This window comes from Miniopterus natalensis, chromosome 10 (assembly GCF_054644295.1).
Source record: "Miniopterus natalensis isolate mMinNat1 chromosome 10, mMinNat1.hap1, whole genome shotgun sequence".
Classification (NCBI taxonomy): domain Eukaryota; kingdom Metazoa; phylum Chordata; class Mammalia; order Chiroptera; family Miniopteridae; genus Miniopterus; species Miniopterus natalensis.
Genome location: NC_142090.1, coordinates 15,895,098 through 15,911,309, shown reverse-complemented (window position 1 = coordinate 15,911,309; position 16,212 = coordinate 15,895,098).

The window sequence follows — 16,212 nt, the reverse complement described above, 5'->3', positions numbered from 1 at the left end:
AGTCAAGGGAGGAAGGAATTGAATCTCTCCTGTTGGAGTGGAGAGTATCTCTATATTATCTAGAGAAGATTAGTTTCTTCACTTTAATTAATTAATTCTGTGAATCAATTAGTTATATAAGTGTGGACTCACGTATATTTACTTTTATTTTGGGTTATAATCCAATACTGGTATTTATTTTGTTCGAGTTGGGAAATTTTTCAGGTTGGTTCCTATGTCCCCTTGACGTGTCCCCATTCTCTTGTTTTTTTGAGCACTTTCTTTCTGGTACTACAAGATGCTTCTTTCTTATATTTTCCTCACCACAGTCTTAGAATCAGCCATTTCTCCAAGATGCCTGTTTTATTTATTTTAATTTTAAAATGGTATATAGAAATGAAAATGTGGGCACTGGGTTTGTTCATTACTCCTGGATGTCATTGCTTTTAGGCCCTCCCAGCAGACAGAGCTAGGTAATATATGTATGTATACTAACTCATAAACATATCTATAATTATTTCTGCATCTACGTATGTGTGTGTGCATATAAATATCACAGACATGAGTTCATATATATAATACATACGTAAGTTCACATTGATGCCTCTGACTCCAAACCAGGACCACAAGGGTCACTTTAGCCTTTGTTTTTTTCCTGATACTTCCCTCTCCAATAGTGAGAAACCAGGCTACCATCATCCATCTCTATTTACTTAATTGTTCATCCCCTATACAGAATTGTGAACCTGTACTCCAGTAAGAAACAAATTTACAATAGAATACAGTTTTTATGTACGGTTTCTTTTGTCTTTAACCTTAAAACTTCAAAGGCAGTTTCCAAAGTTACTTAGGTCAGCTCCTTTTCTCCACACACCCTTAAGTGTGGTTATATCATACATCTGTAATACAGTTAGGTTTATTTGTCACATTCCATCCTGGGATTTCCCCAAGACCCTGGTTAATCTGTATCTGACGTGACTGCTGTAGTGTTATAGTAATAGTAAGTCTTGGAATGAGATAACGTGTTCTTCTTCAAAAGTTGTTTGGCTTTTCTAATTCCTTTGCCTTTCCATGTGAATTTTAGAATAAGCTTATAAAAATCCACAAAAAAAAAAAAAAAAAAGGCTGGGATTTTGATTGGGATTGCATTGAATCTATAACTCATATTCGGTAGATTTAATGTCTTAACAATATTGAGTCTTCCCATCCATGAAATGCTATATCTTCTTTTATTTCTTTCATTAATGTTTTTTAGTTTTAGTTTCCTACGTATAGACCATGCATATATTTTGTTAGATTTGTATCCAAGTCCTTTTCGAGGATGGTGCTCTTGTGAATGGTATGGTATTGTTTTGTGTTAATTTCAGGCTTCAGTTGTTCCTTGCTTCTATATAGGAACATAATTAACTTCTCTGTGTTAATCTTGTATCTTGCAATCTTGAGAAACTCACTTTTTAGTTCTAGGAGGCTTTTCTTTGTAGATTCTGTGGGATTTCCTACATGTTGCCTATGACTAAAGATAGTTTATTTATTCCTTTTTAATCTCTATACTTTTAAATTTCTTTTTCTTACCTTATAGTACTAGCTAGGAATTCAAGTACGATGTTGAATAGGAGTGGTGAAGAGGACCTCCTTGTTCTAGTCTTAGAAGGAAAGCATTCAATCTCTTACCTTTAAGTATAATGTTAGCTGTAGGTGTTTTTGTAGATACCGTTTATTAGGTTAAAAAAGTTTCCTTCTGCCCTGGCCCACGTGGCTCAGTGGTTAGAGTGTCGGCATGCACACCAGGGTTGTGGGTCTGATTCCTAGTCAAGAACACGTAGCTGGGTTGTAGGTTCAGTCACCACCCCTACCATCCCCCCACCTCTCCCTGCCCTGGTCGGGGTACCTGCGGGCCAGTCGATGTGTCTCTCTCACATCGATGTTTTTCTCTCTCCCCCTCCCCCCTCCATTCCACTCTCATATCGAAAAGATCAATGGAAAAAATATCCTCACTGAGGATTAAATTAAAAAAAAGAAAGTTTCCGTCTATTCTTAGTTTCCTGAGAGGTTTTTTTGTTTGTTTGTTTAGTTTTTTGGTTTTTTAAATCATGCGTTCATGTTGAATTTTGTAAAAAGCTTTTTCTGCATCTACTGATATTGTCATATGATTTTTCTCATTTAGTCAATTAATGTGTTGAATTATATGATTTATTTGTCTTCTCAGCTTTATTGAGGTATTATTGACATATAACATATGTAAATTTAAGTTGTACAATATGATGATTAGATACATGTATATATTGCAAAATGATTGCCACAATAAGGTTGGTTAATGACTTCATCCCTTCACAAAATTACAATTGTGTGTGTGTGGTCTACTTACTTAAAAACTTTCAAATATAAAATATAGTATTAATAACTATAGTCACCATTATATTGATTGACTACTGAATGTTGGTTCAACCTTGTATTCCTAATATGAACCCCATGTACTCATATGTATTTTTCTTTTTATATATTGGTAGATTCAATTTGCTAATATTTTTTAAAGGATTTTTGTGTCTAATTCCTGAGAGATATTAGTCTATGGTTTTCTTTTTTGAATGTCTTTGTCTGAGTTTTGTATTTAGGGTAATGTTCTTCTCATAAAATAAGTTGGGAAATGTTCCTTCCTTTCATATTTTGTGTAAGAGAATGTACAGAGTTATGTTATTTCTTCCTTAAATGTTTAATAGAATGAACAGAGAAACCATCTTGTCATGAAGCTTTTTTTGGGGGGTGAGGGAGCTTTTAACCACAAGTTTAATTTCTTTAATAGATACAGGGTTATCAGGAATATTTTTATTTCTTCCTTCTGTAGTGAGTTTTGATAATTTGTGTCTTTCACAGAATTGGTCCATTTTATCAAAGCTTTTGAATTTTGAGGCATAGAGTTGTTTTTAACATTGCCTTATTATTCTTCAGTATTGGTGAGGGTCTCTCTTATTTCTTATACTGGTAATTTTTACCTTCTCTCTTTTTTCTTGGTTAGTGTGCTAATGTTTGGCTTCTAACAGGGGCAGAGCATTCACAGAGCGCCTAGAAAATCATGATCTGCAGAACTCTCACACTGGGTTAAGAAAACCTATAAATTTTGACTCTCAATGAATTTCTTGGTATCACGAAAGCTAAATCTGTTGATCCTGCTGGACCTCTGTATCGAGATGGATGGTGAATTTATGTTCAAGCATATTTCCTTGATAATCTGACTTACTTTAGTTGCACCATCAGTGAGTGCCTTAGACATGGGTCTGGAATGCTTTTGTGATAAGGTATTAATTAATGTTTCAAGGTCCTGGAAACTTGCTTAAGAGCTCATTCTTTGAGATAATTAAAAGCTAGTTCTCTGGGAACATTTATAAAGTAAATAACTCTGTAGCCATACTGATAAGGAAAAACAGAGAAGACACAAATTACCAATATCAGGAAAAAATGAGGGGATATCACTACAGCTCCAACAGACGTTAAAAGGATAATAAGACTTATGAAAAATGTACGCCAATAAATTTGACAATGATACAAATTACTAAAGCTTTCTCAAAAAGAAATTGAATTTGTAAAAATCTCCCTTCCCCAGGAAACTTTCTAACAACCAAAAAACCCTCCAGGCCAAGATAGCTTTAGTTAAAAATTCTACCAACAATTTAAGGGAGAAACGTATCGATTCTATACAAAAGTTTCCAGAAAACAGAAGAGGAAGAAACATTTCTTAACCCATCTTATTAGGCCAGTATTACCTTCATACCAGAACTGGACAAAAACATTATAAGAAAAGAAAAGTAGATGCCAATCTCTTTCATGAGCATAGTCACAAAAATTCTTAATAGTTTAGCAAATTAAGCCCAAATCAAATAATACATTATCAGCATTTACTTGAGAAATATATCCACACAAAGCTTTGCACATGAATGTTCATAATAGCTTAATTTATAATATCCCCAAATGGAAACAACCCAAATGTCCATCTACAGATGACTAGATAAATTAATAAATGAATTGATAGTTGATGGCTATATAGTTGATTCCACATAATGGAATACTATTCAGCAATAAAAAGAAACAGAGTATCCATGCACACAACAATATGGATGGATCTCAAAATCACTATGCTGAGTGAAAGAAGTCCTCTTAAAAAGAGTACATGCTCCATAACTCTATTTGCATAAAATTCTAGAAAAGTGACAGGAATTAGATCAGTGATTGCTTGGGGATGGGAGTGGAGGAGAGGAGGTTGGGGAAGGGAGAGAGAAATGGGGCAGGGGGAAATTTTGGGGGTAATGAAATATTCACAATCATTATCTTGATTATTTCAGGGGTGTATACATATGTCAAAATTTATGAAATTATACACTTTAACTGTTTATTGCACATCAACTATATTTCAGTAAAAGCTGTTAAAAACTAAGCAAAAAAGAAAAAAGGAGAGAGGCCTGAGGGAAGCTTTGGAATGGACTCAGTCTCTGGCAGTCCTCTGCCTCACTTGCCTGGTTTGCATTCTTGGATTTCCTAGTGCCTTGACCTGCCCTCGTTTTGATTATTCTGTATCTTATCTTTTATTTCCTATTGCTGCGTCAGCAGCTTAGGGGGTTAGAACTTGGAGAGGGTCCTGGCTCTTATCATTCTTTCCCTTAAGCCGCTGTTATGTTCCTAGTCTGCCTTCTGTCTTTTCCCAAACTAAGACACTTTCCAGAGCAACAGTTTCTGTTCCCTGCGTACATCTTGTATAGAGTTGTAGAGCTGCCACCCTCCCAGGCTCAGGCCCTTTCACTGCCTCGCTATAAAACCAAAAGTTTAGCCCTCACTGGTGTGGCTCAGTGGTTAGAGCATAGGTCCCGAGCACCAAAAGGATTCCCAGCCCCTGCTTGTGTGGGAGGCAACTAATCAATATGTCTCTCACATTGATGTTTCTCTCTCCCCTTCCCTCCATCCCTCCCTTCTCTCTCTCTCTCTTAAAAAACGAAAATCAATGGGGGGAAAAAAAATCCTCATTAAAACCAAAACCCAAACCAAAAAACAACCAAAAGTTTAATGGTGGCAAGAATTGGCAGTCTGTTTATACCTTTTAGTGCCCTTGAAGTTTTAGTTTCAAAACTCCATCTTTGGATTACAAAAACATGAAGACAGCCTCACCTCTGAAGGTGGCCCAGGCCCCTGTACCCGGGGCTGGGGGCCCCATCCCTTCTGAGGGGTGGCAGAAGACGTCTTATTCTTCATATTCAATTTTCTCTCTTTTTTCCAGGAATAATTGTAACTAATTCCACAGCCTTCAGCTGCTTCATCTTGAGAGCAGAGAGTGCTACACTAATAGCAGGCAGTCCTCCCAGTGCAATTTATGGCTTCACAGCTCTGAAAATTACAGTCATTTAGAGTCTTCTCCATTAGTGCCCTGACCCCATCTAGTTATTTCTGCATGTTTTTTGTTCTTGATGTATAAAGCTTCTTGTTGCTTTACTACCTGATCTCTCCAAGCTGGAAACGTTCCTTTCCCATCTCCTAGGGGCCTTCTGATCTGTAGACCTGTTCAATATTAAGATCAGAGGGTCATCTGTGTTTGTTTTCTGTTATTGGGTTCGCTAATTTTTCTATTACAAACCTGTAGTTTTCCAAAGTTTGTTCTCCGATGGGGAGAGATTATTAGTGGATTCTGATTCTTTCCAAAGTCCTATTACTTAAACTAGCCTTGTCTATGAGCTGAGTAATTTTGTTTAAAATCTCTCCCACCATTAGTCTAACACCTATGTCAACCCCAGACGTGGCTTCTTGTGGCTTCCCTTCAGTGAGCCCCACCATTTATCCACCCGTCTAGGCTGACCCAAAGGTTTTAAGGGAGCCCTGCTCCCCAGCAAGTTCGTACTCAGCAGCCATTAAAGACAAGTCAGGGGTGTCTTAGCAGGATTGTTCTCAAACTATAATGTGCATTGCCATGACGGGGAGTGTTTTGTTGCAATACAGATTGCTAGGTCCCATCTCAAAAGATGCTGATTCGGGAGGACTGAGCTTTTGCATTTTTGCCAAATCCCAGGTGGTGATGCAGCTGCTGGTCAGGGGGCCACACTTTGAGAACCACTGTTTGAGCCCGTTCTCAGCAATTGTCCAGGGCCCTCCTTGCTGTAATATCCCCCTGCCCCCATTCTTTCTTCCTTTGTTATTGGCTACTGTTAGCTCCACGTCTGTCCTCTGTGCTCATCCTGGCTCTCCCAGTTGTCCTCTTATCCTAAGCCCTTTGGCCTATCTCACTGGCTCCTGCTCCAGGTCACCCAGGTGGGAGCGCCTTCTCTAGTCCAGCCCTTCAGACTTTCAAATTTAGTTCCAGACACATAACCATCTTGCAGGCGGGTGTCCAGATCAACTTTTATCAAGTCCTAACGCCAAAATCTCCTGGCCATAGTTGCCCAAGCCATTTCCCCTCAACCATTGCCTTGCCTTGAAACTAGCCAATTCATATCCGTGGGTCTCATGCTAATAGCTCTGGGCTTCCCCCTCTTCACTCTGCCACCTCAAGTTATTAGCATGGACACCAAGGAGGCAGATCCCTGAATGTAGTTTTACTATTATTTCTTTCAATGGCTCTCGGAGAGCACATTTTGATAGTACCCTCTGGGACAGAGGCTAGGAGACAGGCAAGCTTATCCCAGTTTCTGCTCCTAAAAAACTTCCCTCTCCCCCTCTATTAAATCTCGAGTGTCTGCTTACCCACGCTAACCTAGAAACAACTAAAACCGCTTCTTTCTTCCTAGCTTCACTTTTCAAAACAGTTAAATCTGTATTTGTCCTTTTAAATACATTTCTTCCATGTACTGGTCTGGTTTCTAAGATGTCAACCGCCCTAAGCAGGGCCCCTTTCCCTTAAGCCCCTGTTATTTCCCTATTTGCCATTTCCAAGCTCAGACTGTCTCCAGGGCAACGTCCTCTGTTCACGAGCAAGTCCTGAGCTCGGGCTCCCCTCTGCAAGGCCCCTCCACTCTCTATGTGCAAATTGGATTTCTAGGACATAACGCTCCAGGTTTGGGCTGATTGGGGTTTTTTTTTTGTTTTTTTGTTTCTTTTGTTTGGCCTTTGGGTTTGTAATTATTTAATTTCTTCACCCTCCTCAGTCCAAGAATCTATCTTGCCAATTTAATTCTCCCATTCCTCTCCACCCCTCCTTGCTCCCTGGACTCTACAGTCTACCGGGAGAGCTGAGACTTACTGATTAGGGTTTCAGGCCCCCGCCCAGGAGAGACAGAAGCAGCAGTGCCTGGCTGTCCTGCAGTCAGGCTCTGGATGTCCAGCTGATTGCCATGAGCCGCTCTTTCCTCTGGCTTTGTTTTTTTTTTATTTTTTATTTTTTTAATGAGATGTAATCGACATACAACATTGTGTAAATTTAAGGTGTATAATGCATAGGTTTGGTACATTTATATATTGCAATACGATTACTACAGTAGTGTTAGCTGGTCTCTCTGTCTTTTCATTAAGTCCTGGAAGTAATTTGCATGTCACCCAAAATGTGTGAAAGGAAGGACCCATCCTGTCCTTCACTGGTGCCCAGCTCCTCAGCATGATGAGATCTGTGATAAATTTTTTTTTTTTTTCTTTGTGAAGAAAGGGTTGAAGGGAGACCAGGTACCAGCTATTGGTCTTTTTCTGGGGGAAGGGCTGCCATTACCATCTTGTCCTTCTTCCTTTTTTGGTGTTAAAATGTCTTTTTATTTTTATGACCCTTTGTTGATTTCCCATATTTTATGAAACCTGGGAACTCAAAACCTCTGGGCCCCGTCTCTCCCCCACCAATTCTGAAGCTAAAAGCTGGCTCACCAGAGCTTGTTGTTTTGAGATGAACTTCCCCTGACCCCAGAAATGAATCTGCCTCTCCAAGAACACTAGATTCCTACTCCTATCAAGAGACACTAACCCAGACCCCAAGCCAGCGCAGGATCCGTACTTTCCACATGAGATGTTACCCAGGAATGCAGCTGCTCTTCGGGTTCGCGTGAGCAGCCCCGAACCTCAGTCCCTAATGCATATACTTCCATCAGTTCTGCCAATCCCTCCAGATGTTCGCCCTGTCCTCAAAATCCCATCTCTTTCAATTCCAAATCCTTGCTTGGTTTCCTTTTCTGGCAAAGTGTCTGGACATTGTAAAAACCCCAAGAACGTCCCTTATCCCCAGACCTTATTCCTTAAAGAAATATTTCTCCAATTTCCACCAAGGCCTTTCTAAGGGCAGAGGAGATGAGTTCACATGGAGCAGAGAGTGAGAGGCAGCCTGGAGGGGTTATTGCAAGCAAGAAAGTTGTATTTTATATTTAAAGTTCATGTAATTCTTGCAGTCTACTTCATAATGCATTCCTATTTGTATTACTATAGAGGTTCTTGAAATTGTTTACCATCGAGCAAAACTGGTCGGGCACTTCAGACGTTCAATATCTTTATCCTGGGTCTCAAGGGCAGGTGATATATGGAAGTGACTCCACAGGGGCTTTAGCATCCCCATACCCCAGAATGGTCGAATGGTCCAATGTGACCCACCCTCAGCTTGACTTGGAAATCCTTTTTTGATTCTTAGTCAATTTCTTATACCATTTCCCTCAAGGGACTAATCCCTTCCAAGCTCAATCTTATCTCCACCCCTTTTTACAAATTACCTTCTGCTTTGGCCAGGATAGGGCTCCCCTTGGATGGCATCTTCCTTAGCTCCTCTCCAATCTATCTCAGAGTGAGACAGGATAGTAAGAAGCCAGGACAATTCCTTGGCAAGTGGAATGGGGAAACTGAGATAGAAAGCTGATTCAAACTGGCCCCACCCGGCACCCTGACTCACCCACCTACCTCTCCCTTGCACGTCAATTCCCTTAAGCATTAAGCTCCCAGGACAATGAGGTTCTGACCCGCATCAAATAATCTTAGGAACAAAGCCTTGAGTGTGTTGACCACAGAGACAGGGTTTTGGTCAAACTAGAGATAACATCTAGACCTCAGTTGTGTTTCAGCTCCAGGCTCCAAAAAGCAGCAAAACCACAAGAGGCCATGCCATGGCTGCCATCGGGACCAGCTGCAGTGACCAATGGCCCCCTATCCTAGCGCTGACCTATCAGTAGAGACCACAACCCTGAAAGGACACACCTGGAAAGCTGATGAATATTCTATTGAGATCCTCCCCCGAGAACTCCCATAAATTCCCACCTTTAGAAAACAGCTAAAAACCCTTAAGACAAAGGAACGAGTGTACACTTTCTCTCTAGAGCATGCCTTTGCCTTCTTTCTTTAGACGTGTATCTTTGCCTTCTTTCTCCTAAGCTCTAAGGGTCGCCATGAGACTTGCAACCAGGGCAGCAGCGGGCAGTGGCAGCTTGTCCTGGGCTAACCCCCTGAACCTGTCTCCAAAGGTCCTTTATTTGCCCCTGTAACTTGTTTCCTGAGTCCACGCAGCCCAGCTGGCTCACTTCTGCCTCTGTGACTTTCTTTCTAAAAGGCCAAGGCAGCTATATGAGCAGCCTGGCCGAATCTAATCTTCGAGGGTACTTTCGCTTTACGTGCTAAATAAACCTCCTCTTGTGCTAGAGTTCTTGGCTCTGAATTCTTTCTTTGCTGAACTCAAGAACCAAGAGCCCACATTGCCAGTAACAAAAGAATGCTGTACGTGGGTGTCTTAGTCAACTCTGGCTGCTATAACAAATACTATAGACTGGGTGCCTTCAACAACAAGCATTTATTTCTTACATTTCTGGAGGCTGGGAAGCCTAAGACCAAGGTGCCAGCATTCAGTGTCTGGTGAGGGCCTGCCTCCTGGCTTCTAGATGACTTCCTTCTCAATGTATCTGAGGACAGTGACGAGAGAGAAAGCTCTAGTCTTCTCCTCTTGTAAGGAAACTAATCCCAACATGGAGGCTCTAATTGCATGGCCTCATCTACACTAATGTCAGTCTTTTTATTTTTAGTCACTTACTAGGTCTGAAGTAGTATTTCACTGTGACTTCAGTTTGCATTTTACTAATGAAGAATGATGGTAGGCTTATTTGCCATTCATATCTCTTCTTTGGTGAAGTGTCTGTTTGAATCTGTTGCTCATTTTTAAATTGGGTTGTCTTTTAATTGACTTGCAGGATTCTTTATATATGTTTGATGCAAGTCCTTTATAAGTTATATGTATTATGAAGACTTTCAGTCTGTGGCTTACCTTTTCATCACAGTGACTTTTGATTTTGATAAAGTCCAAATTATCATTTTTCCTGTTATATTTTATATTCTTATGTCCTAGTTAAGATATCTTTGCCTAACCAAAGCCCACTAAGAGTTTCTCCTATATAATTTTCTTCTAGAACTATTACAGTTATAGTTCTTATAATGTCTATATCTGTGGTCTATTTTTAATGTGGGCTATGATTCATTTTGAATTAAAATTTGTAAATGATGTGAGGTGAGAGTCCAGGGTATTTTCCCCCGTGTGTGTGTGTGTGTGTGTGTTTGGCATATGGCTATCCACTTGTTCCAGTACTATTTTCTGAAAGTATTATCCTTTCATTACTGAATTGCTCTGGCAACTTCACTGAAAATCAAAATTATGACCATGCAAATGTGGATCTATTTCTAGATTCTTTATTCTGTTATGTTGCTATACATGTCTATTTTTACACTTATATCACCTTTCCTTGATTATTATAGCTTTATAATATGTCTTGAAATAAGATAGTCTAAGTCCTCTGTTCTTTATTTAATTTTTTTTTTTTTGCAATTCTAGGTCCTTTGCATTTCCACATAAACTGTAAAATCAGCTTGTTATTTTCTACAAAAAATAAAAAATAAAAAAGCCTGTTTGGCTTTTCATTGTGATTGTGTCAAATCTGTAGATCAATTTGGGGAGAACTAATGTTTTAACAATATTGGATATTCTAATCCACAAACATGATATAAGTCTTTACTTATTTAGATCTTCCTTGATTTTCCTCAGTAATGTTTTCAGTGTACAGATCTTGTAATATCTTATTTAATTTATCCCAAAGTAGTTTATATTTTTGGGTGTTACAGTAAATGGTATTGTTTCAAAATTCAATTTCTAATTGTTCATTGCTAGTAAATAGACATACAGTCTATTTTGTGTATTAATCTTGTATTCTACAATCTTACTAAACTCACTTTTTGTTCTGGTAGCTTTTAGGGAGGTTTTTTAGAATTTCCAACATACACAATGATGTTGTATATAAATCGAGGCAGTTTTATATTTTTCCCAGTGTGTATAACTTTTTTTTCATTTTATTGCATTATTCCACTGTGTATGGCCTCCAGTATAATGCTGAACAGAAATGTGGAGAGTACACATCCTTGCCTTAGGCCTAATATTAGGAGGGAAGGCATTAGAATAATGTCAGCTGTCTTATTCTCATAAATGTCCTTTTTGGGGTTGAGGAAGTTCTATTCCTAGTTTGCTAAGAGTTTTTAATTAAGTATGGGGTTTAAATTTTGTCAAAAGCTCTCTGAATCCATTGAGATGGTTTTTCTTTTTTAGTCTATTAATGTGGTGAATTGCATTGATTGATTTTTGAATGTTTAAACGTTTTTAATTTCTGGGATAAACTCCATTTAGTCATGAGGTATCATTCATTTTATATATTGTTAGATTCAATTTGCCAAAAATTAGTTAAGGATTTCTGCATCCGTGTTCATGAAGATACTGGTGTGTAGTTTTCTCTTCCTGTAATGCCTTTGTTTGGTTTTGGCCAGGGGATAATACTGGCATCATCAAATGATTTGGAAAGTGTCCCCTCCTCTTCTAGTGCTAGAAGACTGTGACATTGGGATTATTTCTTCCTAAAATATTTGGTAGCATTCATCAGTGAATTAAGCCAGGCTTGGAGTTTCCTTTTTGAAATGGTGTTTAACCATGAGTCCAATTTATTCGGTAGATATAGGGATATTCAGTTTATCTTTTTCTTCCTGAATGATTTTTGGTCATTTCAATTTTTCAAGGAATTTGTCTATTTCACTGAAGTTGTTGGATTTAGTATTGGCATAAAGTTGCACACAATATTCCCTTTTTAACCTTTTAATATCTGAAGACTTGTATTCTCTCCTCTTTTGTTCCTGATATTGGTAAATTTTGTCTTTTTCTTTTCCCTGATTAGTCTGGCTAAAGTTTTACTAATTTTATTGATCTTTTCAAAGAATTAGCTTTTATTTTCATCAATTTGCTCCATTGTTTTTCTGTTTTTCTATTTTACTGATTCTGCTCTCTATTATTCCTTATATTTACTTGGGTTTTCTTTGCTCTTTTTTTATAGTTTCTTAAGGTGGAAGATTAGATTTTTTACTTGAGACATTTCTTCTTGTTGAATATAAGCATCCATTGCTGTAAATTTCCTTCTTAGCATAGCTTTGTGTCTCACCAATGTTGATACGTTGTGTTTTTATTTCCATTCTGTTCAAATATTAATTTCTCTTGTGATTTATTATTTGACCCCTGGATTATTTAGAAGTTTATTGTTTAATTTCCAAATATTTGAGGATTTTCATATACTTTTCTGTTATTGATTTAAAGTTTAATTTTATTGTGGTTGGAGAACCTATGTCATATGAGTGCTGTCCTTTTAAATTTACTGAGACCTGTTTTATGGGCCAGAATATGACCTATCTTGGTGACTGTTCCATGTTCAGTTGGAAGACTGTGTGTTCTGCTTTTGCTGGGTAGTTTTCTTTAAACGGCAATTAGTTCGAGTTGATTGATAGTGTTGTTCAAGTGTCCTAGGGTCTCATTTTCTGTTTATTTCCTCTATAAATTGTTGCGAGAGGAGCATTAAAACCCCCAGTTGTAACTGTGGATTTGTCTGTTTCTTCTCTCAGTTCCATTGGTTTTTGCTTCAGCTATTTTGAAGTTCTGTCATCATATGCATACAGATTTAGGATTTTAACAAAAATGAATTGATCCCCTTTTTAATGTGAAATTCTTCTTTACCCATAGTAATATTCATTGTTCCGTAATCTTTTTCTAATGTTATAAACCACTTCAGCTTTTTAAATTAATGTTTTCTCGGAACACATTTTTTCTCCTGTTTATTTTTTAATAATAACTTTATTGAGATATAATTAATGTACCGTCTGATTTGCCTATTTAAACTATACAATTCAATAATTTTTAGTTTATTTACAGTTATGTAACCATCACCATCACCAATTTTAGAATATTTTCACCACCTCCCTCACAAAACCCCTGGACCCACTAGCAATCGCTCCTCTTTCCCCCTTCCTCCTCACCCCAAGGCAACCACTAATCTAATTTCTGTCTATAGATGTGCTTATTCTGAACATTTTGTAGAAATTAAATCATAAAACATGTAGTCTTTTGTGTCTTGCTTCACTCACTTAGTATAATATTTTCAAGGTTCATCCATGTTGTATCATGTGTTAGAACCTCAATCCTTTTATTGCCGAATATTATTTTATTATATGCATATACCACATTTTATTTCCCCAGCTCTCTCTGTCTCTCTCTGGATTAAACCCACCAAAAAGGTGAGTAAACCATGGATCTGACTTTATTCATGACCTAATTTCCCCAATTTAGTACCATGCTCTATTCCCCACTGTTCAGATCACAGAAAAGAAAGCCTCTGAAATACCAGCCTAAATTAAATGAAACCTTTTCAAATAAATAATTTCATTCAACTGAAGGATTTCCAGCAGATGAAAGAGCATAGTATGGCATCCAGGCCCCACACCAGGCTGTCTTTCAGCGGCTGCCAAAAGCACGGGAATGTTTCATTTGGAAGCTTTCCTTGCTCTTATTTTAAGGTAAAGCTTTCCTCTGATTTGCAGACTGTAGGGTTTCTAATATTATCTCAAAGTTAACTGTGGAAACCACTGATCCTAGCAGGTAGACAACAAGGACCAGGACAGTCCTATCTGGTAGGCTTTGTCCACGGACACCCGAGTTTCCTCTCTACCTCTGGTGTTGAAGACGCCTGTTTTCTATACAGCCGGTGCCAACACAGGGAAGAGAAAACTTGAACTTGCAGGCGCTAGAGGATGGGGCTGGCCAGGGGCGCTGCGCGCACAGTCCCATTGCCACAGAGCCCCCCGGGTCCCTGGGCCCCAGAGCCCTGCCCGGGGGGCGCCTCTGTGATGAACCAGAGGCTGCAATTCTTCATCATGGGGAAAGAAGGGAGAAGAAAGAGGCCGGCCAGTCTTTCAGCTGCGGTGGCTGATAAGGGTTTTGAAATGAAGTTTCCAATCTGGGTGTCACAATTCACCCTCCTGGCCCTGCTGGTTCGGCCTCTCCTTGCATCTTATCAGGATTACAGCAAAGCTTCCAAATCCATGCCTCTTCTTTTAAGATTCTTACTTATCCAGTCCTCCTCTCCCACACAGAAAGACGTCAGTCCCCACCCCACCCTCCTTAAGTCATAAAAGTTGTTTGCTTATAGTATGGAAGAGGAAAGTGAAAACTAAAAACATCCCTCCAGCTCCTCTCCTGCATGTCCACTTCTCTTCCCGCCTGCATTTGGCCAGGCAGGTAACAGGGGAGGGAAAGGCAGGGTGTAAGGACCGTGGAGTAAAGATAATAGTGGGAGGGCCCTTCCTAAAAGGCATTCAGGTTTAAATTTAAAACAAAGAAACAAAAATAAACAAGTTTCCCTGTAGGCCAAATTTGTCCCTCAGCCAGTTTGCCATTTTCTGGATCTTTCCAGGCACTTATAATACGTAGACAAACATATCGATGTTGTAAATAGAGATACTGAGATACACGGCATGGGTATGTGTGTTTTACACAAGTAGAATTATGATATGCACGCTGTTGTGAATCTTGCTTTTTCGTGTACATCCAGAAGCTCTGCCTCATAACTAGCACCCTATAAGTGGACATTTAGCTTCTTTTCAGTTAGAAAAGTTTCCCCAAATTAATGCAGCGTTGTTCATCCTTGGACATGTATCAGGGAATATACAGTTAGGATGAATTTGGCAAAGTGGAATTGTCTGGTCCATTTTGATAGCTGATACCAAAGTGCCCTCCAAACTTTGCATTTATTTTATTCTACCAACAGTGTTCCTCTGTTTAATGTTTGCCTTTTTCCCCCCTGTATGTGTCTCATTAATTATTCCTATCAGAATAGCTGCTCTCATTTCACTGGTCTGGGTGAACTATCCATGGAAAGTTTCTTCTCTGTGTTTATTGAAGCCCGGGAGGAACATAAATATGTTTTGCCTACATGTAAAGTTAATGGCCTGTGGTAAAGAATGTAGACTTTTAAGCAGCCTTCCATGTCGGTTGGCTTGGGAAACACTGGGTTAGTGTGCTAGACACCTGGCATGGGTTTGGAGGGGAAAGGTGGGCGTTCTTGGGAAGCGCCTGCCAAGTTGGATGAGGGCCTCTGCGCCGAGCCCTTCCTCTTGCTCAGTGCGCACATCCCCCAGCCTGTGCCCAACTGTTTCTCCTCTGCAGCCCAGGGGGGATGGGAATGTGTTTCCTCTTTCTAGAGTCTGGATGATCCCAGTTGGACTTCTGGGTGGAGCTGGAACTTCCTCTGAGTACTGGGCCCCAGCATCCTAAGCTTCAGTCACTGCCCACACCCTCCCATTCACCCTCTCATGTCACCTTGGTGAAAGTCTTGTCCATTTGCGCAGTGGCCAAGGCCCCATTGCTGTGCCAGAGGCAAACGAATGCTTGGACTAGTGAACTTAAACACAGGGTACTAAGAAATAGAGCCTTGAGTAGTAAAAGATTTGCCAACAAATAAAATGTTTCTGCAGAAGTTAGGTGGTGTTTCTCTGGTCCCAGCAACATGCTCATCCTCAGGCATGTGACCTCTGGGTCTATCTTGTTCCCTGCACCCTCATTCCCTGGCAAATACTCCCCCCTCCCCCCCCCCCCGGGAACTCCCGGAGGCTTTTGCTCAACTGTATTATTCATCTGTCACATTGCTGTTTATCAGCTTCTGTGTTTATCTCTACAACTGGATTGTGAGCTATTGCAGTTCTTAGCAGCAGCGGCAGCAAGGATCTAGTGATTCCTATGTGCCAGGCACTCTTCTAAGAGGTTTACACATATCAACTTATAAAGACTTCACACAACCCTCAAATCTTGGTGTCCCAATATCTGGCAACTTCTTGAACATTCTGTGGTGATTCTTTCAATTTTGATCTCTCTTCCCTCACTTATCCAGGTGGGATTTTGAAAAAAATCTACTTGTTATTGCTTTACAATATATCAGTCTCTTAGAAAAAATATTGGTAACAGTCATA